The sequence below is a fragment of the Gorilla gorilla genome, chromosome 8 (genome assembly GCF_029281585.2).
Source record: "Gorilla gorilla gorilla isolate KB3781 chromosome 8, NHGRI_mGorGor1-v2.1_pri, whole genome shotgun sequence".
Lineage (NCBI taxonomy): Eukaryota > Metazoa > Chordata > Mammalia > Primates > Hominidae > Gorilla > Gorilla gorilla.
In genome coordinates, this window is record NC_073232.2 from 79915422 (window position 1) to 79943203 (window position 27782).

Genomic DNA, 27782 nt, shown 5'->3' on the forward strand with positions numbered 1-27782 from the left:
TCCTTTTCTACCATAGGCCTCGAAGCGCTCCAAATATTCACTTGCCAATTCTTCAAAGAAGGTATTTCAGAACTACTCTATCAAAAGGAAGGTTCAATTCTATGAGTTGAATGCACTCATCACAAAGAAGTTTATGAGAATGCTTCTGTATAGTTTTTATGTGTAGATATTCCCGTTTCCAACGAAGGCTTCAAATCATTCCCAATATCTACCTGCAGATTCTACAAAAAGAGTATTTCAAAACTGCTCTATCAAAACAAAGGTTCAAATCTGTGAGTTCAATGCACACATCGCAAAGGAGTTTCTGGGAATGCTTCTGTCTAATTTTTATGTGAAGATAAACCGGTTTCCAACGAAGGCTTCAAGTGGTCCAAATATCCAGTTGCAGATTCTACAAAAAGTTGTTTCAAAATTGCTCTACTAAAAGATATGTTCAACTCTGTGAGTTGAAAGCATACATCACAAACAAGTTTCTGAGAACGTTTCTGTCTACTTTTCAAGTGAAGATATTTCCTTTACTACCATAGCCCACAAAGCCCTCCTAATGTGCTCTTGCAGATTCTACAAAAAGAGTTTTCCAAAACTGCTCTATCAAAAGAAAGGTTCGTCTCTGTGAGTTGAATACACACATCACAATGTAGTTTCTGAGAGTTCTTCTGTCTAGTGTCTATGTGAAGATATTCCCGTTTCCAATGAAGGCCTCAAAGCAGTCCAAATATCCACTTGCAGATTCTACAATACAGTGTTTCAAAACCGCTCTATCAAAAGGAAGGTTGAACTCTGTGAGTTGAATGCACACATGACAAAGAAGTTTCTGAGAATGCTTCTATCTAGTTTTCATGTGAAGATATTTCCTTTTCCACCATAGCCCTCAAAGTGTTCCAAAAGTCCACTTGCAGATTCCATAAAAAGAGAGTTTCAAAACTGCTCTATCAAAAGAAAGTTTAAACTCTGTGAGTTGAATACACATATCACACAGTAGTTCTGAGAATGCTTCTGTCTAGCTTTTATATGAAGATACGTCCTTTTCTACATAGGACTCAAAGCACTCCAAATATACACATGAAGATTCTACAAAAAGAGTGTTTCAAAACTGCTCTATCAAAAAGAAGGTTCTAATCTGTGAGCTGAATGTACACTTCATGAAGAAGTTTCTGTGAATGATTCTGTCTTGTTTTCATATGAATACATTTCCTTTTCTACCAGAGGCCTAAAATCATTCCAAATATCCACTTGAAGATTCTACAAAAAGAGGGTTTCAAAACTGCTCTATCAAAAGGAAGGTTCAACTCTTTGAGTAGAATCCACACATCACAAAGTAGTTTCTGAGAATGCTTCTGTCTCATTTTTATGTGGACATATTCCCGTTTCAAACAAAGGCCTCAAAGCAGTCCAAATATACACTTGCAGATTCTACAAAAAGAATGTTTTAAACGGCTCTGTGAAAACAAAGGTTCAACCCTTTGAGTTGAATGCAAACATCACAAAGGAGTTTCTGAGAATGCTTCTGTCTGGTTTTTATGTGAAGATATTTCCTTTTCGACCATAATGCTCAAGGTGCTCCAAATGTCCACTTGCAGATTCTACAAAAATGGTGTTTCAAAACGGCTCTATCAAAAGAAAGGTCAAATCTGTGAGTTGAATGCACATAGTACAAAGAAGTTTCTGAGAATTCTTCTGTCTAGTTTTTATGTGAAGATATTCCCGTTTCCAATGAAGTCTTCAAAGTGGTCCAAATATCCACTTGCAGATTTTCCAAAAAGAGTGTTTCAAAACTGCTCTTCCAAAAGGAAGATTCAAACCTATGAGTTGAATGCACACATCACAAAGAAGTTTCTGGGAATGCTTCTGTCTAGTTTTTATATGAATATATTTCCTTTTCTACCAGAGGCCTCAAAGTCCTCCAAATGTCCACTTGAAGATTCTACAAAAAGAGTGTTTAAAAACTGCTCTATCAAACGGAATGTTCAACTCTGTGTGTTGAATGCACACATCACAAAGTAGTTTCCTAGAATGCTTCTGTCTAGTTTTTATGTGAGGATAACCCCGTTTCTGATGAAGGCCTCAAAGCAGTCCAAATATCGACTTGCAGATTCTACAAAAAGAGTGTTTCAAAACTGTTCTTTCAAAAGGAAAGTTCAAAGCCATTAGTTGAATGCAAACATCACAAAGAAGTTTCTGAGAATGCTTCTGTCTGGCTTTTCTGTGAAGATATTTCCTTTTCCACCATAGGTCTCAAAGTGCTCCAAATGTCTACTTGCAGATTCTACAAAAAGTGTGTTTCAAAACTGCTCTATCAAAAGGAAGGCTCAACTCTGTGAGTTGAATGCACACATCACAAAGAAGTTTCTCAGAATGATTCTCCCTAGTTTTTATGTGAAGATATTCCAGTTTCCAATGAAGGCTACAAAGCACTCAAAGTATCCAATTGCGGATTCTACAAAAAAAAACTGTTTCAAAACTGCTCTATGAAAAGGTATGTTCAACTCTGTGAGTTGAATGCACATATCACAAAGAAGTTTCTGAGAATGCTTCTATCTAGTTTTTATGTGAAGATATTTCCTTTTCCAACATAGCCCTTAAAACGCTCCAAATATTCACATGCAGATTCTACAAAAAGAGTGTTTCAAAACTGCTCTGTCAAAAGGAAGGTTCAACTCTGTGAGTTGAATGCACACATCACAAAGAAGCTTCTCAGATTGCTTCTATCTAGTTTTTATGTGAAGATATTCCCGTTTCCAACCAAGGCCTCAAAGGGCTCCAAATACCCACTTGCAGATTTTAGAAAAAGAGTGTTTCAAAACTGCTCTATGAAAAGGTATGTTCAACTCTGTGAGTTGAATGCAAACATCTCACAGAAGTTTCTGAGAATGCTTCTGTCTAGTCTTTATGTGAAGATATATCCTTTTCCACCATAGCCCTCAAAGGGCTCCAAAAGTTCACTTGCAGATTCTTCAAAAAAAGTGGTTCAAAGCTGCTCTATGAAAAGAGAGGTTCAACTCTGCGAGTTGAATGCAAACATCACAGAGAAGTTTCTGAGAATGCTTGTGTCTAGTTTTTACCTGAAGATATTTCCTTGTCCACCATAGCCCCCAAAGTGCTCCAAATGTCCACTTGCAGATTCTACAAAAGGAGTGTTTCAAAACTGCTCAATCAAAAGAAATGTTATACTCTGTGATTTCAATGCACACATCACGAAAATGTTTCTGAGAATGCTTCTGTCTAGTTTTTATCTGAAGATATTTCCTTTTCTACCATAGCCCTCAAAGCGCTCCAATGGTCCACTTGCAGATTCTACAAAAGAAGTGTTTCAAAACTGCTCTTTCAAAAGAAAGGTTCAACTCTGTGAGTTGAATGCACACATCACAAAGTAGTTTCTGAGAATGCTTCTGTCTAGTTTATATATGAAGATATTTCCTTTTCTACCATTGGCCTCAAAGTGCTCCAAATATCCACTGGCTTATGTCTAGCTTTTATGGGAAGATATTTCCTTTTCCATCATAGCCCTCAAAGCGCTCCAAATGTCCACCTGCAGATTTTACAAAAAGAGTGCTTAAAATCTGCTCTATCAAAAGGAAGGCTCAACTCCGTGAGTTGAATGCACATATCACAAAGAAGTTTCTGAGAATGCTTCTGCCTACTTTTTATGTGAAGAGACTTCCTTTTCCACCATAGGCCTCAAAACACTCCAAATATCTACTTGCAGATCCTACAGAAAGACCTTTTCAAAACTGCTGTATGAAAAAGAATGTTCAACTCTTTGAGTTGAATGCACACATCCAAAGAAGTTTCTGAGAATGCTTCTGTCTAGTTTTTATGTGAAGATATTTCCTTTTCTACCACAGGCCTCAGAACGCTCCAAACGTCCACTTGCAGATTCTACAAAAAGAGTGTTTCAAAACTGCTCTATCACAAGAAAGGTTTGCCTCCGTGAGTTGAATGAGCACATCAGACAGTAGTTTCGGATAATACTTCTGTCTTGTTTTTATATGAAGATGTTTCCTTTTCTAACAAAGGCCTCAAAGCACTCCAAATATCCACTTGCAGATTCTACAAAGTGAGTTCTTCAAAACTGCTATATCAAAAGGAAGGTTCATCACTGTGAGTTGAATGCACACATCACTAAATGTTTCTGAGTATCCTTCTGTCTAGTTTTTATGTGAAGATATTCCCTTTTCAACCATAGGCCTCAAAGCACTGCAAATATCCACTTGTAGATTCTACAAATAGAGTGTTTCACAACTCCTCCATCAAAAGAAATGTTCACCTCTGTTAGTTGAATGCCCACATCACAAAGAAGTTGCAGAGAATTTTTCTGTCTAGTTTTTATGTGAGGATATTTCCGTTTCCAACGAAGGCTTCAAATTGCTCCAAATATCCACCTGAATATTCTACAAAAAGAATGTTTCAAAACTGCTCTATCAAAAGGAAGGTTCAACTCTGTGAGTTGAATTCACACATCACAAAGAAATTTCTGAGAATGTTTCTGTCTAGTTTTTATGTGAACATGTTTCCTTTTCCACCGAAGGCCTCAAAGCACTCCAAACGCACACTTGCAGATTCTAAAAAAAGAGTGTTTGAAAACTGCTCTATCAAGAGGAAGTCTCAACTTTGTGAGATGAATGCACACATCACGAAGAAGTTTCTGAGAATGCTTCCGTCTACTTTTTATGTGAAGATACTTCCTTTTCCACCATAGGACTCAAAGCGCTCGAAGTATCCACTTGCAGATCCTACAAAAACACCGTTTCAGAACTGCTCTATCAAAAGGAAGGTTAAACACTGTGCGTTGAATGCACACATCAGAAGAAGTCTCTGTGAATGCCTCTGTCTAGCTTCTTTGTGAAGATATTTCCTTTTCCACCATAGCCCTCAAAGCTCTCCAAATGTCAGCTTGCAGATTCTAGAAAAAGAGTGTTTCAAAACTGCTCTATCAAAAGAGAGGTTCAACTCTGTGAGTTGAATGGACACATCACAAAGTAGTTTCTTAGAATTCTTCTGTCTAGTTTTTTTTTGAAGATATTTCCTTTTCTAACATAGGCCTCAAAGCGCTCCAAATACCCACTTGCAGATTCTACAAAAAGAGTGTTTCAAAACTGCTATATCAAAAAGAAGGTTCAACGCGGTGATTTGAATGCCCACATCACAAAGAAGAATCTGTGAATGCTTCTGTGTAGTTTTTTGTGAAGATATTTCCTTTTCCAATATATCCCTCAAAGCGCTATAGATTTCCACTTGCAGATTCTACAAAAAGAGTGTTTCAAAACTGCTATATTGAAAGAAAGGTTCAACTCTGTGACTTGAAGGCACATATCACAAAGAAGTGTGTGATAATGCTTCTGTCTAGTTTTTATGTAAAGTCATTCCCACTTCCACCATAGGCCTCAAAGCACTCCAAATATCCACTTACCGATTCTACAAAAAGAGTGTTTCAAAACTGCTCTCTCAAAAGAAAGGTTTATCTCTGTGAGTTGAATGCACACATCACACAGAAGTTTCTGAGAATGCTTCTCTCTAGTTTTTATGTGAAGATGTTTCCGTTTCCAATGAACACCTCAAAATTATCCAAATATCCACTTGCAGATTCTACAAAAAGATTGCTTCAAAACTGCTCTAAGAAAAGGCATGTTCAGCTCTGTGAGTGGAATGCAAACATCACAAAGAAATTTCTGAGAATGCTTCTGTCTAGTTTTTATGTGAAGATATATCTTTTTCCACCACAGCCCTCAAAGTGCTCCAAATGTCTACATGCAGATTCTACAAAAAGAGTGTTTCAAAACTGCTCTATCAAAAGTAAGGTTCAACTCTGTGAGTTGAATGCACCCAGCACAAAGTAGTTTCTGAGAATTCTTCTGTCTAGTTTTTATTTGAAGATATTCCCGTTTCCAATGAAGGCCGCAAAGCAGTCCCAATATCCACTTGCAGATTCTACAAAAAAAGAGAGTTTCAAAACTGCCCTGTGAAAAGGTATGTTAAACTCTGTGAGTTTAATGCAATCATCACAAAGAAGTTTCTGAGAATGCTTCTGTCTAGTTTTGATGTGAATTTATTTCCTTTCCTACTATTGGCCTCAAAGCGCTCCAAATATCCACTTTCAGGTTGTACAAAAAAAGTGTATCAAAACTGCTCTATTAAGAGGAAGTTTCAGCTCTGTGATTTGAATGCACCCATCACAAAGAAGTTTCTGAGAATTCTTCTGTCTAGTTTTTATGTGAAGATATTCCCATTCACAATGAACGCTTCAAAGAACTCCAAATAACGACCTGCAGATTCTAAAAAAGAGTGTTTCAAAACTGCTCTATAAAAAGGAAGGTTCAACTCTGTGAGTTGAATGCAAACATCACAAAGAAGTTTCTGAGAATTCTTCTATCAAATATTTATGTGAAGATACTTCTTTTTCCATTGAAAAACTCAAAGAGCTCTAAATGTCCACTTGCAGATTCTACAAAAAGTGTGTTTCAAAACTGCTGTATCAAAAGAAAGGTTCAACTCTGTGAGTTGAAGGCAGACACCACAAAGAAGTTTCTGAGAATGCTTCTGCCTAGTTTTTATGTGAAGATTTTTCCATTTCCAACGAAAGCCTCAAAGTGGTCCAAATATCCACTTGCAGATTCTACAAAAAGAGTTTTTCAAAACAGCTGTATCGAAAAAAAGGTTAAACTCTGTGGGTTGAATGCAAATATCACAAAACAGTTTCTGAGAATGCTTCTGTCTCCTTTTTATGTGAAGATATTCTGGTTTCCAAAGAAGGCTTCAAAGCACTCCAAATATCGAAATGCAGAAACTACAAAAAGAGTGTTTCAAAACTCCTCTATGAAAAGGTATGTTCAACTCTGTCAGTTGAATGAAAACATCACAAAGTAGTTTCTGAGAATGCTTCTGTCTAGTATTTATGTGAACATATTTCCTTTTCCAACATTGCCCTCAAAGCCCTCGAAATGTCCAATTGCAGATTCTGCAGAAAGAGTGTTTGAAAACTGCTCTATCAAAAGAAAGGTTCAACTCTGTGAGTTGAATGCACACATCACAAAGTAGTATCTGAGAATGCTTCTGTGTAGTTTCTATACGAAGATATTTCCTTTTCTTCCGGAGGCCTCAAAGGGCTCGAAATATCGACTTGCAGGTCCTACAAAAAGAGTGTTTCAAAACTGCTCTATGAAAAGGAATGTTCAACTCTGTGAGTTGAATGCACACATCACAAAGAAGTTCTGAGGATCTTTCTGTCTAGTTTTTATATGAAGATATTTTCTTTTCTAAAATTGTCCTCAAAGCACCCCTAATATCCACTTGCAGATTCTATAAAAAGAGTGTTTCAAAGTTGCTCTATCAAACGGAAGTTTCAACTCTGTGATTTGAATGCACACATCATGAAGAAGTTTCTGAGAATGATTCTGTCTAGTTTTTATGTGAAGATATTCCTGTTTCCGACGAAGGCTTCAAAGCGCTCCAAATACATACTTGCAGATTCTACAAAAAGAGTGTTTCAAAACTGCTCTATCAAAAAAAAAAGTGCAACTCAGGGAGTTGAATGCACACAACACAAAGTTGTTTTTGAGAATGCTTCTGTCTAGTTTTTAACTGAAGATATTTCCTTTTCCACCACAGGACTCGAAGTCCTCAAAATATCCACTTGCAGATTCTTCAAAAAGAGTGTCAAAACTGCCCTATCAGAAAAAGGATTCAACTCTGTGCGTTGAATGCACCCATCACAAACTTGTTTAAGAGAATGCTTCTGTCTAGTTTTTATATGCAGATATTTCCTTTTCTACCACAGTCCACAAAGCACTCCAAATATCCACTTGCAGATTTTACAAAAAGAGTGTTTCAAAACTGGTCTAAGATAAGGAATATTCATCTCTGTGAGTTGAATGCACACATGAAAAAGAAGTTTCTGAGAAATCTTCTGTTTAGTTTTTATGTGTAGATATCCCTGTTTCCAATGAAGTCCTCAAAGCGCTCCAAATATTCACTTGCAGGTTCTACAAAGAGTGTTTCATAACTGCTCTATCAAAAGGAATGTTCAACCCTCTGAGTTCAATGCACACATCAGAAAGAAATTTCTGACAATGCTTCTGTCTAGTTTTAATGTGAAGATAGTCCCGTTTCCACCATAGCCCTCAAAATGCTCCTAATATCCACTTGCTGATTCCACAAATACAGTGTTTAAAAGCTGCTATATAAAAAGGAAGGTTCAACTGTGTGAATTGAATACACACATCACAAAGAAGTTTCTGAGAATGATTCTGTCTACTTTTTATGTGAAGATATTTCGTTGTCCAACATACCCCTGAAAGCACTCCAAATAGCCACTTGCAGATTTTACAAAAAGAGAGTTTCAAAAGTGCTGTATCAAAAGAAATGTTCAACTCTGTGAGTTGAATGCACACATCACAAAGAAGTTTCTGAGAATGCTTCTGTCTAGTACTAATAAGAAGATATTTCCTTTTCTACCATAGGCCTCAAAGAGCTCCAAATATCCACTTGCACATTCTAATAAAAGAGTATTTCAAAACTGCTCTATTAAAAGGAAGGTTCAACTCTTAGAGTTGAATGCACACATCACAAAGAAGTTTCTGACAATGCTTCTGTCTACTTTTTATGTGAATATATTCCCGTTTCCAGTGATGGCTTCAAAGTGCTCCAAATATCCACTTGCAGATTGTACAAAAAGAGTGTTTCATAACTGCTCTATCAAAAGTAAGGTTCAACTCTGTGAGTTTAATGCACACATAAGGTAGTTTCTGAGAATCGTTCTTTCTAGTGTTTATGTGAAGATATTCCCACTTCAACCATAGGCCTCAAGGTGCTCCAAATATAAGCTTGCAGATTCTACAAAAAGAGTGTTTCAAAACTGCCCTGTCAAAAGGAAGTTTCAAATTTGTGAGCTGAATGCAGACATTACAAAGAAGTTTCTGAGAATGCTTCTGTATAGTTCTTATGTGAAGATATTCCTATTTCCAACGAAGGCCTCAAAGCTGTCCAAATATCCATTTGCAGATTCTACAAAAAGAGAGTTTCAAAACTGCTCCATCAAAAAGAAGGTTCAACTCTGTGAGTTCAATGCACACATAACAAGGTAGTTTCTGAGAATCGTTCTTTCTAGTGTTTATGTGAAGATATTCCCTTTTCAACCGTAGACCTCAAGGTGCTCCAAATATCTGCTTGCAGATTCTACAAAAAGAGTGTTTCAAAAGTGCTCTATCAAAAGGAAGTTTCAAATTTGTGAGCTGCATGCAGACATCACAAAGAAGTTTCTGAGAATGCTTCTGTCTAGTTCTTATGTGAAGATATTCCCATTTCCAACGAAGGCCTCAAAGCAGTCCAAATATCCACTTGCAGATTCTACAAAAAGAGTGTTTCCAAACTGCTCTATCAAAAGAAAGTTTCAACTCTGTGAGTTGAATGCACACATCACAAGTCATTTCTGAGAATGCTTCTGTCTAGTTTTTATGTGAAGATATGCCCATTTAAACCGATGTCCTCAAAGCGCTCCAAATATCCACTTGCAGATTCTACAAAAGAGTGATTCAAAACTGCTCTATCAAAAGGAAGGTTCAACTCTGTGAGTTGAATGCGCACATCAGAAAGAAGTTTCTGAGATTGCTTCTGTCAAGTTTTCATGTGAAGAAATTCCCATTTACAACGAAGGCGTCAAAGCACTGCAAATATCCACTTGCAGATTCCACAAAAAGAGTGTTTCAAAACTGCTCTATCTAAAGGAAGGTTCAACTCTCTTATTTGAATGCACACATCACAAAGAAGTTTCTGAGAATGCTTCTATCTAGTTTTTATGTGAAGATATTCCCGTTTCCACCGCAGGCCTCAAAACGCTACAAATATCCACTTGCAGGTGCTACAAAACGAGTGTTTCAAAACCACTCTATCAAAAGGAAGGTTCAGCTCTGTGAGTTGAATGCACACATCACAAAGGATTTTCTGAGAATGCTACTGTCTAGTTTTTATAAGCAGATATTCCCGTTTCCAACGAAGGCCTCAAAGTGGTCGAAATATCCACTTGCAGATGATACAAAAAGAGTGTTTCAAACTGTTCTATGAAAAGATATCTTCAACTCTTTGAGTTGAATGCCAACATCACGAAGAAGTTTCTGAGAATGCTTCTGTCTAGTTTTTACGTGAAGATATTTAATTTTCCACCGTAGCCCTGCAAGCCTTTCAAATGTCCACTTGCAGATTCTACAAAAAGAATGTTTCACAACTGCTCTATCAAAAGAAAGGTTAAACCCTTGCGAGTTGAATGCACACATCACAAAGTAGCTTTTGGAGAATGCTTCTGTCCAGTTTTATGTGAAGATATTCCCATTTCCAATGAAGGCCTCAAAGCGGTACAAGTATCCACTTGCAGATTCTGCAAAAAGAGTGTGTCAAAACTGCTCTATGAAAAGGTGTGTTCAACTATGTGAGTTAAATGCAAGCATCACAAAGAGGTTTTTAAGAATGCTTCTGTCTCGTTTTTATGTGAAGATATTTCTTTTTCAACCATAGCCCTCAAATCGTTCCAAATGTCCACTTATGGATTGTAGAAAAATAGTATTTCAAAATTGCTCTATCAAAAGAAAGGTTTAACTGTGTGAATTGAATACACATACCACAAAGTAGTTTCTGAGAATGCTTCTATCTAGTTTTTATATGAAGATATTTCCTTTTCTATCATAGGCCTCAAATTGCTGAAGATATCCACTTGCAGATACTACAAAAAGAGTGTTTCAAAACTGCTCTATCAAAAGGAAGGTTCAACTCCATGAGTTGAATGAACACATCATGAAGTAGTTTTTGAGAATGCTTCTATATAATTTTTATGTGAAGATATTCCCGGTTAAACTGTATGCCTCAAAGCGGTCCAAATATCAATTTGCAGATTCTACAAAGAGTGTTTCAAAACTGTTCTATCAAAAGAAAGGTTCAACTCTGTGAGTTAAGTGCACACATCACAAAAAAGTTTTTGAGAATGCTTCTCTCCAGTTTTTATGTAAAGATATTCCCGGATTAACCATTGGCCTGAAGGCGCTCCAAATGTTCACTTACAGATTCTACAAAAAGAATGTTTCAAAACTGCTCTATCAAAAGGAAGGTTCAACTCTGTGAGATGAATGCCAACATAACTAAGAAGTTTCTGAGAATGCTTCGGTCTAGTTTTTATGTGAAGATATTCCCGTTTCCAACGGAGGCTTCAAAGCACTCCAAATATCCTCTTGCAGATTCTACAAAAAGAGGGTTTCAAAACCACTCTAACAAAAGAAAGATTCAACTCTGTGCATTAAATGCACACATCAGAAAGAAGTTTCTCAGAATGCTTCTGTCTAGTTTTTATGTGAAGATATTTTCTTTTCCACCATAAGCCACACAGGACTCCAAATATCTGCTTGCAGATCATACAAAAAGAGTGTTTCAAAACTGCTCTATCAAAAGGAAGGTTCAACTCTATGAGTTGAATGCACACATCACAAAGAAGCTTCTAAGAATGCTTCTGTCTAGTTTTTATGTGAAGATATTCCCGTTTCCAAGGAAGGCCTCAATGCTGTCCAAATATCCATTTGCAGATTCTACAAAAAGAGTGTTTCAAAACTTCTCTATGAAAAGGTAAGTTCAACACTGTGAGTTGAAGGCCCACATCACAAAAAGTTTCTGAGAATGCTTCTTTCAACATTTTATGTGAAGATACTTCCTCTTCCACCATAGGATTCAAAGCGCTCTAAATATCCACTTGCAGATTCTATAAAAAGAGTGTTTCAAAAGTGCTGTAGGAAAAGATATTTTCAACTCTGTGAGTTCAATGCAAACACCACAAAGAAGTTTCTGAGAATGCTTGTGTCTAGTTTTTATGTGAAGATATTTCCTTTCCCAACATAGACCTGAAAGTGCTCTAAATGTCCTCTTGCACACCCTACAAAAAGAGTTTCAAAAGTGCTCTATCAAAAGAAAGGTTCAACTCAGTGAGTTGAATGCACACATCACAACGTAGTTTTTGAGAATCTTTCTGTCTAGTTTTTATATGAAGATATTTCCTTTTCTACCATAGGCCTCAAAGCACTCCAAATATCCACATGCAGATTCTTCAAAAAGACTGTTTCGAAATTGCTCTATCAAAAGGAAGTTTCAACTCTCTGACTTGAATGCACACATCGCAAAGAAATTTCTGAGAATGCTTCTGTCTAGTTTTTATTTGAAGATATTCCCTTTTCCAAGGGAGGCCTCAAAGTGGTCCAAATATCCACTTGCAGATTCTACAAATATAGTGTTTCAAAACTGCTCTATGAAAAGGTATGTTTAACTCTGTGAGTTGAATGCAAACATCACAAAGAAGTTTCTGAGAATGCTTCTCTCAAATTTTTATGTGAAGATATTTCCTTTTCCACCATAGCCCTCAAAGTGCTCCAAATGTCCCTTTGCAGATTCTACAAAAAGAGTGTTTCAAAACTGCTGCATCAAAGGAAAGGTTCAACTCTGTGAGTTGAATGAACACATCGCAAAGTAGTTTCTGAGAATGCTTCTGTCTAGTTTTTCTGTGATGATATTCCCATTTCCAATGAAGGCCTCAAAGCGGTCCAAATATCCACTTGCAGATTCTACAAATATAGTGTTTCAAAACTGCTCTCTGAAAAGGTATGTTCAAATCTGTTAGTTGAATTCAAACATTACAAAGAAGTTTCTGAGAATGCTTCTGCCTACTTTTTATGTGAAGATATTTCCTTTTCCACCATAGCCCTCAAAGCGCTTCAAATGTCCACTTTCAGATTCCACAAAAAGAGTGTTTCAAAACTGCTCTATGAAAAGTTATGCTCAACTCTGTGAGTTGAATGCAAACATCACAAAGACATTTCTGAGAATGCTTCTGTCTAGTTTTTATGTGAAGATATTTCCTTTTCCACCATAGCCCTCAAAGCGCTCCAAATGTCCACTTGCAGATTCTACAAAAGAGTGTTTCAAAACTGCTCTATGAAAAGGAATGTTCAACTCTGTCAGTTGAATGCACACATCACAAAGAAGTTTCTGAGAATACTTCTGTCTACTTTTTATGTGAAGGTATTTCCTTTTCCACCACAGGCCTCAAAGTGTTCCAAATGTCCACTGGGAGATTCTACGAAAAGTGTGTTTCAAAACTGCTCTATGAAAAAATGGTGAAATTCTGTGAGTTGAATGCACACATCACAAAGAAATTTCTGAGAATGCTTCTGTCTAGTTTTTATCTGCAGATATTCCCCTTTCCACTGAAGGCCTCAAAGAGCTCCAAATATCCACTTGCGGATTCTACAAAAAGAGTGTTTCAAAACTGCTCTATCAAAAGAAAGGTTCAACTCTGTGAGTGGAATTCACACATCACAAGGAAGTTTCTGAGAATTCTTCTGTCTAGTTTTTAAGTGAAGATATTCCCATTTCCGACGAAGGCCTCAAAGCGTTCCAAATATCCAGTTGCTGATTCTACAAAAAGAGTGTTTCAAAACTCCTCTATGAAAAGGTATGTTCAACTCTGTGAGTTAAATGCAAACATCACAGAGAAGTTTCTGAGAATGCTTCTGTCTAGTTTTTACGTGAAGATATTTCCTTTTCTAACATGGGCCCCAAAGTGCTCCAAATATCCACTTGCAAACTCTACAAAAAGATTGTTTCAAATCTGCTCTACCAAAAGGAAGGTTCAGCTCTCTGAGATGAATGCACACATTACAAACAAGTTTCTGAGAATGTTTTTGTCTACTTTTTATGAGAATATATTTTCTTTTCCACCAGAGGATTCAAAGCGCTCCAAATGTCCAGTTGCAGATTCTACAAAAAGAGTGTTTCAAAACTGCTCTATCAAAAGAAAGGTTCAGCTCTGTGGGTTGAATACACACATCACAAAGTAGTTTCTGAGAATGCTTCTGTCTAGTTTTTATATGAGATATTTCGTTGTCTACCATAGGCCTCAAAGCACTCCAAATATCCTCTCGCAGATCCTAGAAAAAGAGTGTTTCAAAACTGCTCTATCAAAAATAAGGTTCGCCTCTATGAGTTGAATGCACACATTACAAAGAAGTTTCTCAGAATGCATCTGTCTAGTTTTTATGTGAAGATATTCCCGTTTCCAACAAAGGCCTCAAATCGCTCCAAATATCCACTTGCAGATTCTACAAAAAGATTGTTTCAAAACTGTTATATGAAAAGAAAGTTTCAACTGTGTGTTGAATGCACACATCACAAAGTAGTTTCTGAGAATGCTTCTGACCACTTTGTATGTGAAAATATTTCCTTTTCCCTCATAGCCCTCAAAGCTCTCAAAATGTCCAGTTGCAGATTCTACAAAAAGATTGTTTCAAATCTGCTCTATCAAAAGAAGGGTTCAACTCTGTGAGTGGAATTCACACATCACAAAGTAGTTTCTGAGAAGGCTTCTGTCTAGTTTTTATGTGAAGATAGTTGCTTTTCCACCACAGGCCTCAAAGCGCTCCAAATGTCCACCTGCAGATTCTACAAAAAGAGTGTTTGAAAACATCTCTATCAAAAGAGATGTATAACTCTGATGCACACATCACAGGGAAGTTTCTGAGAATCCTGTCCAGTTTTTATGTGAAGATATGTCCTTTTTCACCATAGCCCTCAAAGCACTCCAAATGTCCACTAGCAGACTCTATCAAAAAAGTGTTTAAATCTGCTCTATCAAAAGAAAAGTACAATTCTGTGAGTTGAATGCACACATCACAAGTAAGTTTCTGAGAATTCTTCTGTCTAGTTTTTATGTGAAGGTATTCCCGTTTCCACCGAAGACCTCAAAGAACTCCAAATGTCCCCTTGCAGATTCCACAAAAAGAGTATTTCAGAACTGCTCTGTCAATAGGAAGGTTCTTCTCTGTGACTTGAATGCACACAGCACAAAGTAGTTTCTGAGAATGCATCTGTCTAGTTTTTATGTGAAGATGTTCCCATTTCCAATGAAGGCCTCAAAGTGCTCCAAATATCCACATGCAGATTCTACAAAAATAGTGTTTCAAAACTGCTCTATCAAAAGAAAGGTTCAACCCTGTGAGTTTAATGCACACATAACAATGTAGTTTCTAAGAATGCTTCTGTCTATTTTTTTATATGAAGATATTTCCTTTTCTACCATAGGCCTCAAAGAGTTCCAAATATCCACTTGTAGATACTACAAAAAGAATGTTTCAAAACTGCTCTACCAAAAGAAAGGTTCAACTATGTGAGTTGAATGCACACATCTAAAGAAGTTTCTGAAAATGCTTCTGTCTAGTTTTTTTGTGAACATATTCCTGTTTCAACTAAAGGCCTCAAAGCACTCCACATATCCACTTGCAGATTCTCCAAAAAGAGTGTTTCAAAACTGCTACATCAAAAAGAAGGTTCAACTCTGTGAGTTGAATGCACACATCACAAAGAAGTTTCTGAGAATGCCTCTGTCTAGTTTTCATGTGAAGATATGCCCGTTTCCAACGAAGACCTCAAAGCGCTCCAAATCATCCACTTGCAGATCCTTCAAAATGAGGGTTTCAAAATTGCTCTATCAAAAGGAAGGTTCAACTCTGTGAGTTGAACACACATATCACAAAGAAGTTTCTGAGAATGCTTCTGACTACTTTTTATGTGAAGACACTTCCTTTTCCACCATAGGCCTCAAAGAGCTCAAAATATCCACTTGTAGATGCTACAAAAAGACTGTTTCAAAACTGCTCTATGAAAAGGAATGTTCAACACTGTGAGTTGAATGCACACATCACAAAGAAGTTTCTGAGAATGCTTCTTTGTATCTTTTATGTGAAGATATTCCCGTTTCCAATGAAGGCCTCAAAGTGTTCCAAATATACTCTTGAGGATTCTACAAAAAGAATGTTTCAAAACTGCTCTATGAAAAAGTATGTTTAATTCTGTGATTTGAATGAAAATATCATAAAGAAGTTTCTGGGAATGTTTCTGTCTCGTTTTTATGTGAAGATATTTCCTTTTCCACCATAGCCCTCGAAGCGCTCCAAATGTCCACTTGATAATTCTACAAAAAGAATGTTTCAAAACTGCTCTATCAAAAGAAAGGTTCAACCCTGTGAGTTTAATGCACACATAACAATGTGGTTTCTAAGAATGCTTCTGTCTATTTTTATGTGAAGATATTTCCTTTTCTACCATAGGCCTCAAAGAGTTCCAAATATCCACTTGCAGATACTACAAAAAGAATGTTTCCAAACTGCTCTATCAAAAGGAAAATTCAACTCTGTGAGTTGAATGCACACGTCACAAAGAAGTTTCTGAGAATGCTTCTGTCTAGTTTTTATGTGAAGATATTCCCATTTCCAACGAAACCCTCAAAGCAGTCCAAATATCCACTTGAAGATTCTATAAAAAGAGTGTTTCAAAACATCTCTATGAAAAGGTATGGTCAACTCTGTGAGGTGAATGCAAACATCACAAAGAAGTTTCTGAGAATGCTTCTGTCTAGTTTTTATGTGAAGATATTTCCTTTTCCACCATAGGCCTCAAAGCTCTCCAAAAGTCCACTTGGAGATTCTACAAAAAGAGTATTTCAAAAGTACTATATCAAAAGAAATGTTCAACTCTGTGAGTTGAATGCACACATCCCAAAGAAGTTTCTGAGAACGCTTTTGTCTAGTTTTTATGTGAAGATATTCCCACTTCCATTGAAGGCCTCAAAGCGTTCCAAATATCCACTTGCAGATACTACAAAAGGAGTGTTTCAAAACTGTTTTATCAACAGAAAGGTACAACTGTGTGAGTGCAATGCACACATCACAAAGTAGTTTCTCAGAATGCTTCTGTCTAGTTTTTATATGAAGATGTTTATTTTTCTAGCATAGGCTTCAATGGGCTCCAAATATCCACTTGCAAATTCTACAAAAAGAATGTTTCAAAACTTCTCTATAAAAACAAAGGTACAACTCCGGGATTTGAATGCAGACATCACAATGTAGTTCCTGAGAATGCTTCTGTCTAGTTTTTATATGAAGATATTTCCTTTTCTGCCATAGGCCTCGGAGTGTTCCAAATATCCACTTGCAGATTCTACAAAAATACTCTTTCAAAACTGCTCTATGAAAAGGAAAGTTCAACACTGTGAGTTGAATGCACACATCACAAAGAAGTTTCTGAGAATGCTTCTGTCTAGTTTTTATGTGAAGATATTCAAGTTTCCACCATAGGCCTCAAAGCACTCCAAATATCCACTTGCAGAATCTAGAAAAAGAGGGTTTCAAACTGCTCTATCAAAGGGAAGGTTCAACTCTATTATTTGAATGCACACATCACAAAGAAGTTTCTGAGAATGCTTCTGTCTAGTTTTGATGTGAAGATATTTCCTTTTCCACCATAGGCATCAAAGCAAAACACATATCCACGGACAGATTCTACAAAAAGAATGTTTCAAAACTGCTCTATCAAAAGGAATGTTCAACTCTATGAGTTGAATGCACAAATCACAATGGAGTTTCTGAGAATGCTTCTGTCTAGTTTTTATGTGAAGATATTCCCATTTCCAACAAAAGCCTCAAAGGTGTCCAAATAACCACTTGCAGATTCTACAAAAAGAGTGTCTCAAAACTGCTCTATGAAAAGTTATGTTCAACTCTGTGAGTTGAATGCAAATATCACAAAGAGGTTTCTAAGAATGCTCGTGTCTAATTTTTACGTGAAGATATTTTCTTTTCCACAACAGGCCTCAAACAGCTCCAAATGTCCACTTGCAGATTCTACAAAAAGACTGTTTCAAAACAGCTCTATCAAAACAAGTGTTCAACTTTGTGAGTTTAAAGCCCACTTCACGAAGAAGATTCTGAGAATGTTCCTGCCTAATTTTTCTGAAAGATACTTCCTCTTCCACATTAGGCCTCAAAGCACTCCAAATATCCACTTGCAGATTCTACAAAAAGAGTGTTTCCAAACTCCTCAATCAAAAGAGAGGTTCAACTCTATGAGATGAATGCACACATCACAAAGTAGTTTCCCAGAATGCTTCTGTGTAGTTTTTATGTGAAGACATTTTCTTTTTCACTGCAGGCTGCCAAGGGCTCCAAATATCCACTTGCAGATTCTACAAAAAGAAAGATTCAAAACTGCTGTATCAAAAGATAGGTTCATCTGTGTGAAATGAATGCACACATCACAAAGAAGATTCTCAGAACACTTCTGTGTAGTTTTTATTTGAAGATATTTCCTTTTCCACCATAGCCCTCAAAGTCCTTCAAATGTCCACTTGCAGATTGTACAAAAAGTGTGTTTCAAAACTGTTCAATCAAATGAAATGTTCAACTCTGTGAGATGAATGCACACATCTCAAAAAAGTTTTTCAGAATGTTTCTGTGTAGTTTTTTGGGGAAGATATTTCCTTTCACACCATCAGCCACAAAGGGCTCCACATAATCACTTGCAGATTCTACAAAAAGAGAGTTTCAAAACTGCTCAATTAAAAGAGAGGTTCTACACTCTGAGATGAATGCACATGTCACAAACAAGTTTCTCAGAATGCTTCTGTGTAGTTTTTATCTCAATATATTTCCTTTCCCACCATAGGCCTCAAAGTGCTCCAAATATCCACTTGCAGATTCTATGAAAAGAGTGTTTCAAAACTGCTCAATCAAAAGAAAGTTTCAACTCTGTGAGATGAATGCACATATCACAAAGAAGTTTCTCAGAATGCTACTTTGTAGTTTTTATGGGAAGATATCTCCTTTTCCACCATCGGCCACAGAGGGCTCCATATAACCAATTGCCGATCCTATAAAAGGAGAGTTTCAAAACTGTTCTATCAAAAGATAGGTTCATCTCTGCGACTTGAGTGCACACATCACAAAGAAGTTTCCCAGAATGCTTCTGTGTAGTTTTTGTGGGAAGATATTTCCTTTTCCACCATTGGCCACATAACCACTTGCAGATTCTACAAAAAGAGAGTTTCAAAACTGCTCTATTGAAAGATAGGTACAACTCTGTGAATTGGGTGCACTCAACACAAGGAAGTTTCTCAGAATGATACCGTGTGGTTTTTATGTAAAGATATTTCCTTTTCCACCATAGGCCTCAAAGCGCTGCAAATATTGCCTTGCGTATTCTACAAAGAGAGTGTTTCAAAACTGCTCAATCAAAAGAAAGGTTCAACTCTGTGAGATCAATGCACACATCACAAAGAAGTTTCTCAGAATGCTTCTGTCTAGTTTTTATGTGAAGATATTTCCTTTTCCACCTTAGGCCACAAATGTCTCCAAATATCCACTTGCAGATTCTACAAAAAGAGAGTTTCAATACTATTCTATGAAAACATTGTTTCAACACTGTAAGTTGAATGCACAAATCACAAAGAAGTTTCTCAGAATGCTTCTGTGTAGTTGTTATGTGAAGATATTTCCTTTTCCACCATAGGCCTCAAAGTGCTCCAAATATCCATTTGCAGATTCTACAAAAAGAGTGTTTCCAAATCTGCTCAATTAAAAGAATGGTTCAAATCTGTAAGATGAATGCACACATCGCAGAGAAGTTTCTCAGAATGCTTCCTTGTGCTTTTTATGTGAAGATATTTCCTTTTCTACAATAGGCCTCAAAGCGCTCCAAATATCCACTTACAGATTCTCCAAACAAGTGTTTCAATCTGCTCAATCAAAAGAAAGATTTAAATCTGTGAGATAAATGCACACATCACAAAGAAGTTTCTCAGAGTGCTTCTGTGTAGTTTTTATGGGAAGATATTTCCTTTTCCACCATCGGCCACAAAGGGCTCCAAATAACCACATGCAGATTCTACAAAAGGGAGTTTCAAAACTGCTCTATCAAAAGATAGGTTCAACTCTGGGAGTTGAAAATACACAGCACAAAGAAGTTTCTCAGAATGTTTCTGTGTATTTTTTATGTGAAGATATTTCCTTTTACACCATAGGCCTCAAATCGCTCCAAATCTCCACTTGCAGATTTTTCAAAAACAGTGTTTCAAAACTGCTCAATCAAAAGAAAGGGTGAACTCAGGGAGATGAATGTAAACATCAGAAAGAAGTTTCTCAGAATGCTTCTGTGTATTTTTCGTGTGAAGATATTTACTTTTCCACTATAGACCTTACAGTGCTCCAAATACCCACTTTCAGATTCTACAAAACGAGGGTTTCCAAACTGCTTAATAAAAAGGGAGGTGCAACTCTGTGACGTGAATGCAAATATCACAAAGAAGTTTCTCAGAATGCTTCTTTGTAGTTTTTATGTAAAGATATTTCCTTTTCCACCATAGGCCTCAAAGCTTTCCAAATATGCACTTGCAGATTCTACAAAAAGAGTGTTTCAAAATTGCTGTATCAAAAGAAATGTTCACCCCTGTGAACTACATGGAAACTGAACAACCTGCTCCATCTTGAATTAATTTTTGTATAAGGTGTAACGAAGGGATCCAGTTTCAGCTTTCTACATATGGCTAGCCAGTTTTTCCAGCACCATTTATTAAATAGGGAATCCTTTCGCCATTGCTTGTTTTTCTCAGGTTTGTCAAAGATCTGATAGTTGTAGATATGTGGCATTATTTCTGAGGGCTGTGTTCTGTTCCATTGATCTATATCTCTGTTTTGATACCAGTACCATGCTGTTTTAGTTACTGTAGCCTTGTAGTATAGTTTGAAGTCAGGTAGTGTGATGCCTCCAGCTTTGCTCTTTTGGCTTAGGATTGATGTGGTGATGCAGGCTCTTTTTTGGTGCCATATGAACTTTAAAGTAGTTTTTTCCAATTCTGTGAAGAAAGTAATTGGTAGCTTGATGGGGATGGCATTGAATCTATAAATTACCTTGGGCAGTATGGCCATTTTCACAATATTGATTCTTCGTACCCATAAGCACGGAATGTTCTTCCATTTGTTTGTCTCCTCTTTTATTTCATTGAGCAGTGGTTTGTAGTTCTCCTTGAAGAGGTCCTTCACGTCCCTTTAAAGTTGGATTTCTAGGTATTTTATTCTCTTTGAAGCAATTGTGAATGGGAGTTCACTCATGATTTGGCCCTCGGTTCCTCTGTAATTGGTGTATAAAAATGTTTGTGATTTTGTACTTTGATTTTCTATCCTGTGACTTTGCTGCAGTTGCTTATCAGCTTAAGGAGATTTGGGGCTGAGACAATGGGGTTTTCTGGATACACAATCGTGTCATCTGTAAACAGGGACAATTTGACTTCCTCTTTTCCTAATTGAAAACCATTTATTTCCTCCTCCTGCCTAATTGCCCTGGCCAGAACTTCCAACACTATGTTGAATAGGAGTGGTGAGAGAGGTCATCCCTGTGTTGTGCCAGTTTTCAAAGGGAATGTTTCAGTTCTTGCCCATTCAGTATGATATTTGCTGTGTGTTTGTCATAGATAACTCCAGCATATAAACCAAACCAAAGACAAAAACTACATGATTATGTCAATAGACGGAGAAAAGGCCTTTGACAAAATTCAACAACACTTCGTGCTAAAAACTCTCAATAAATTACGTATTGATGGGACCCTCTCTTTTGATTGAGCAGTTTGGAAACACTCTTTTTATAGAATCTGCAACTGGATATTTGGAGCGCTTTGAGGCCTACTGTGGAAAAGGAAATATCTTCACATAAAAACTACACAGAAGCATTCTGAGAAATTACTTTGTGATGTGTGCATTCATCTCAGTTGAATCTTTCCTTTGATTGAGCCGTTTTGAATCACTCTTTTCATGGATGCTGCAAGTGGATATTTGGAGAGCTTTGAGGCCTATGGTGGAAAAGGAAATATCTTTACATAAAAACTACACAGAAGCATTCTGAGAAACTTCTTTGTGATGTGTGCATACATCTCACAGAGTTTAAAGTATCTTTGGATTGAGCAGTTTTGAAACTCTTTTTGTAGAATCTGCAAGTGGATATTTGGAGCCCTTTGCAGCCTATGGTGGAAAAGGAAATATCTTCACATAAAAACTACACAGAAGCATTCAGAGAAACTTCTTTGTGATGTGTTCATTCATCTCACAGGGTTGAACCTCTCTTTTGATTGAGCAGTTTGGAAACACTCTTTTTGTAAAATCTGTAAGTGGATATTTTGAGCACTTTGCAGCCTATGGTGGAAAAGGAAATATTTTCCCATGAAAACTACACAGAAGCATTCTGAGAAACTTCTTTGTTTTGTCTGCATACATCTCACAGGGTTGAAAATTTATTTTCATTGAGCAGTTTAGAAACACTTTTTTCACAGAATATGCACGGGGATATTTGGAGTGCTTTCACTCCTATGGTGGAAAAGGAAATACCTTCACACAGAAACTACAAAGAAGGATTCTGAGAAACTACTTTGTGATGTGTGCATTCAACTCGCAGAGTTGAACTTATCACTTGATAGAAGAGTTTGAAACTCTTTTTTTGTAGAATCTGCCAGTGGTTATTTTGAGCCCTTTGTGGCCGGTGATGGAAAAGGAAATATCTTCCCATAAAAACTACACAGAAGCATTCTGAGAAACTTCTTTGTGATGTGTGCATTCATCTCAAAGAGTTGAACCTTTCATTTGATTGAGCAGTTTTCAAACACTTTCTATAGAATATGCAAGTAGATATTTTGAGCACTTTAAGGCCTATTGTGGAAAAGGAAATATCTTCCCATAAAAACTACACAGAAGCATTCTGAGAAACTTCTTTGTAATGTGTGCATTTATCTCACAGAGATGAAGATTTCTTTTGATTGAGCAGTTTTGAAACACTCTTTTTCTACAATGTGCAAGTGGATATTTGGAGCACTTTGAGGCCTATTGTGGGAAAGGAAATATCTTCACATAAAAACTGCAAAGAAGCATTTTGGGAATCTTCCTTGTGATGTGTGCATTCATCTCACAGAGCTGAACATTTTCTTTGATTGAGCAGTTTTGAAACACTCTTTTTGTAGAATCTGCAAGTGGATATTTGGAGAGCTTTGAGGCTTATGGGGGAAAAGGAAATATTTTCACGTAAAAACTACACAGAAGCATTCTGAGAAACTTCTTTGTGATGTGCACATATATCTCACAGAGTTGAATGTATTTTTTGATAGAGCAGTTTTGAAATTCTCTTTTTGTAGAATCTGCAAGTGGATATTTGGAGCCCTTTGCAGCCTATGGTGGAAACAGAAATATTTTCACATAAAAACTACACAGAAGCATTAAGAAACTTCTTTGTGATGTGTTCATTCATCTCATAGAGTTGAACCTCTCTTTTGATTCAGCAGTTTGGAAACATTATTTTTGAAGAATCTGCAAGTGGATATTAGGAGCGATTTGAGACCTATGGAGGAAAAGGAAATATCTTCACATAAAAGCTACACAGAAGCATTCTGAGAAACATCTCTGTGATGTGTGCATTCATCTCACAGAGTTGAACCTATCTGTTGTTAGAGCAGTTTTGAAACTCTCTTTTTGTAAAATCTGCAAGTCATTATTTGGAGCCCCTTGTGGCCTGTCGTGGGAAGGGAAATATCTTCACGTAAAACCACACAGAAGCATTCTCAGAAACTTCTTTGTCATGTGTGCATTCAACTTGCAGAGTTGAACCTATCTTTTGATAGAGGAGTTTTGCAGCTCTCTTTTTGTAGAATCTGCAAGTGGTTATTTGGAGCCCTTTGGGGCCGATGGTGGTAAAGGAAATATCTTCCCATAAAAACTACACAGAGGCATTGTGAGAAATTTCTTTGTGACGTGAACATTCATCTCACAGTGTTGAAACATTCATTTGCGCAGTTTTGAAACACTATTTTTGTAGAATCTCCAAGTGGATGTTTTGAGTGCTTTGAGGCCTATGGTGGGAAAGGAAATATCTTCACATAAAAACTACACAGAAGCATTCTGAGAAACTTCTTTGTGATGTGTTCATTCATCTCACTGTGTTGAACATATCTTTTGATAGAGCAGTTTAGAAACACTCTTTTTGTAGAATCTGCAAGTGGGTATTTGGAGCCATTTGCAGCCTATTGTGGAAAAGGAGATATCTTTACATAAAAACTACACAGAGGCATTCTGAGAAACTTCTTTGTGATGTGTGCATTCATCTCACAGAGTTGAACTTTTCTTTTATTTAAGCAGTTTTGAAACATTCTTTTTGTAGGATCTGCAAGTGGATATTTGGAGCGTTTTGAGACCTCTGGTGGAAAAGGAAATATCTTCACATAAAAACTACAGAGAAACATTCTGTGAAACTTCTTTGTGATGTGTGCATTCAACTCGCTGAGTTGAACAGATATTTTGATAGAACAGTTTTGAAACTATATTTTTGTAGAATCTGGAAGTGGTTATTTTAAGCCCTTTGTGGCCTATGGTGGAAAAAGAAATATCTTAACTTAAAAACTACACAGAAGAATTCTGAGAAACTTCTTAGTGATGTGTGCATTCATCCCGCAGAGTTGAACCTATCTTTTCATAGAGCAGTTTTCAAAGTCTCTTTTTGTAGAATCTGCAAGTGAATATTTGGAGCCCTTTGCAGCCTATGTTGGAAAAGGAAATATCTTCACAAAAAAAACTACACAGAAGCATTCTGAGAAACTCCTATGTGATGTGTGCATTCTTCTCACAGAGTTGAATCTTTCTTTTGATTTCACAGTTTTGAAACGCTCTTTTTGTAGAATCTGCAATTGGATATTTTGAGCACTTTGAGGCCTCTGGTGGAGAAGGATATATCTTCATATAGAAACTACACAGAAGCATTCTGGGAAACTTCTTTGTGATGTGTGCATTCACCTCACAGAGGTGAACCTATCTTTTGATAGAGCAGTTTTGAAACTTTCCTTTAGTAGAATCTGCATATGTATATTTGGAGCCCTTTTTGGCATAATGTGGAAAAGGAAATATCTTCACATAAAAACTATGCAGAAGCATTCTGAGAAACTTCTTTGTGATGTGTGCATTCATATCACAGAGTTGAACCTCTCTTTTGATTGAGGAGTTTGGAAACACTCTTTTTGTAGAATCTGCAGGCAGATATTTGGAGCTCTTTTAGGCCTGTTGTAGAAAAGGAATGATCTTCACATAATAACTGCACAGAAGCATACTGAGAAACTTGTTGTTTTGTGTGCACTCATCTCACAGAATTGAACCTTTCTTTTGATTGAGCAGTTTTGACACACTCTATTCACAGAATCTTCAAGTGGTTATTTGGAGTGCTTTCAGGCCTATGGTGGAAAAGGAAATATCTTCACATAAAAACTGCACAGATGCATTCTGAGAAACCTCTCTGTGATGTGTGCATTGAACTCGCAGACTTCAACCTATGTTTTGATAGACCAGTTTTGAAACTCTCTTTTTGTAGAATTTGCAAGTGTTTATTTGGAGCCCTTCATGGCCGATGTTGCAAAAGGAAATACCTTACCATAAAAACTACACAGAAGCATTCTGAGAAACTTCTTTGTGATGTGTGCATTCATCTCACAGAGTTGAACTGCTCATTTGATTGAGCAATTTTGAAACACTCTTTCCGTAGAATCTGCAAGTGGATATTTGCAACACTTTGAGGCCTATTGTGGAAAAGGAAATATCTTCACATAAAAACTACACAGAAGCATTCTCAGGAACTTCTTTGTGATGTGTGCATTCGTCTCACAGAGTTGAGCCTATCTTTTGAAAGGGCAGTTTTGGAACTCTCTTTTTGTTAAATCTGCAAGTGGATATTTGAGCCCTTTGTGGGCTCTCGTGGAAAAGGAAATATCTTCATATAAAAACTACACAGAAGAAGTCTGAGAAACTTCTTTGTGATGTATGCATTCATCTCACAGTGTTGAAACTTTCATTTGATTGAGCAGTTTTGAAACACTCTTTCTGTAGAATCTGCAAGTGGATATTTGGAGCACTTTGAGGACTATTGTGGAAAAGTAAATATCTTCACATAAAAACTACACAGAAGCATTCAGAAAAACTTATTTGTCATGTGTGCATTCATCTCACCAAGTTGAACCTTTTTTTGATTGAGCAGTTGTGAAATACTCTTTTGGTAGAATCTGCAATTGGATATTTGGAGCAATTTGAGGCATAGGGTGGAAAAGGAAATATATTCACATAAAAGCTACACAGAAGAATTCTGAGAAACTTCTTTGGATGCATGCATTCGTCTCACAGAGTTGAACCACTCTTTTGATTGAGCAGTTTGGAAACACTCTTTTTGTAGAATCTGCAAGTGGATATTTTGAGCCCTTTGCGACCTCTCATGGAAAAGGAAATATCTTCATATAAAAACTACACAGAAGCACTCTGAGAAACTTCTTTGTGATGTGTGCATTCATTTCACAGAGTTGAACCACTCTTTTGATTGAGCAGTTTGGAAACACTCTTTTTGTAGAATCTGCAAGTGTATATTTCGAGCCCTTAGAGGCCTATGGTGGAAAGGAAATATCTTCACATAAAAATTACACAGAAGCATTCTGAGAAACCACTTTTTGATGTGTGCATTCAACTCACAGAGTTGAACATTTCACTCGATTGAGCAGTTTTGAAACACTCTTTCTGTAGAAACTGCAAGTGGATATTTGGATCCCTTGGAGGCCAACTGTGGAAAAGGAAATATCTTCACATAAAAGCTATACAGAAACATTCAGAGAAACTGCTTTGTGATGTGTGCATTCATCTCACAGAGTTGAAACTTTCTTTTGATTGAGCAGTTTTGAAACACTCTTTTTGTAGAATATGCAAGTGGACATTTGGAACGCTTTAAGGCCAATGGTGGAAAAGAAAATATCTTCACATAAAAACTACAGAGAAGAATTCTGAGAAACTTCTTTGTGATGTTTGCATCCATCTCACAGAGTTGAACCTATCTTTTGATAGAGCAGTTTTGAACCTCTCTTTTTGTAGGATCTACAAGTGGTTATTTGGAGCATTTTGTGGCCAATGGTGGAAAAGGAAATATCTTCCCATAAGAACTACACAGAAGCATTCTGAGAAACTTCGTTGTGACGTGTGCATTCTTCTCACAGAGTTGAACATTTCATTTTATTGAGCAGTTTTGAAACTCTCTTTTTGTAGAATCTGCATGTGGATATTTGGAGCGCTGTTATGCCTATGGTGGAAACTGAAATCTCTTCACGTAAAAACTACACAGAAGCATTCTGAGAAACTTCATCATGATGTGTGCATTCATCTACCAGAGTTGAATGTTTCTTTTGATTGAGCAGTTTTGAAACACTCTTTTTATAGAATCTGCAAGTGGATATTTGAAGCGCTTTGAGGCCTACTGTGAAAAAGTAAATATCTTCATGTGAAAACTACACAGAAGCATTCTGAAAAACTTCTTTGTGATGTGTGCATTCATCTCACCTCTGTGATTCATCTCACCTCCGTGAGATGAATGCACACATTGCAAAGAAGTTTCACAGAATGCTTCTGTGTAGTACTTATGTGAAGATATTTCAATTTCCAAAGTAGGCCTAAAAGCGCTCCCAATATCCACTTGCAGATTCTACAAAAAGAGAATTTTGAAACTGCTCAATTGAAAGATAATTTCATCTCTGTGAATTGAATGCATACATCACAAAAAAGTTACTCAGAATTCGTCTGTGTAGTTTTCATGTGAAGATACTTCCTTTTTGACCATAGGCCTCAAATTGCTCCCAATACCCACTTGCAGATTCTACAAAAAGAGAATTCACAATTCGTCAATCAGTAGGAAGCTTCAACTCTGTGAGATGAATGCTCACATCAAAAAGATGTTTCCCAGAATTCTTCTGTCTAGATTTTATGTAAAGATATTTCCTTTTCGACCACAGGCCACAAATTGCTCCAAATATCCACTTGCAGATACTACAAAAAGAGTGTTTCAAAACTACTCAATCAAAAGAAAGGATCACCTCAGAGAGATAAATGCAC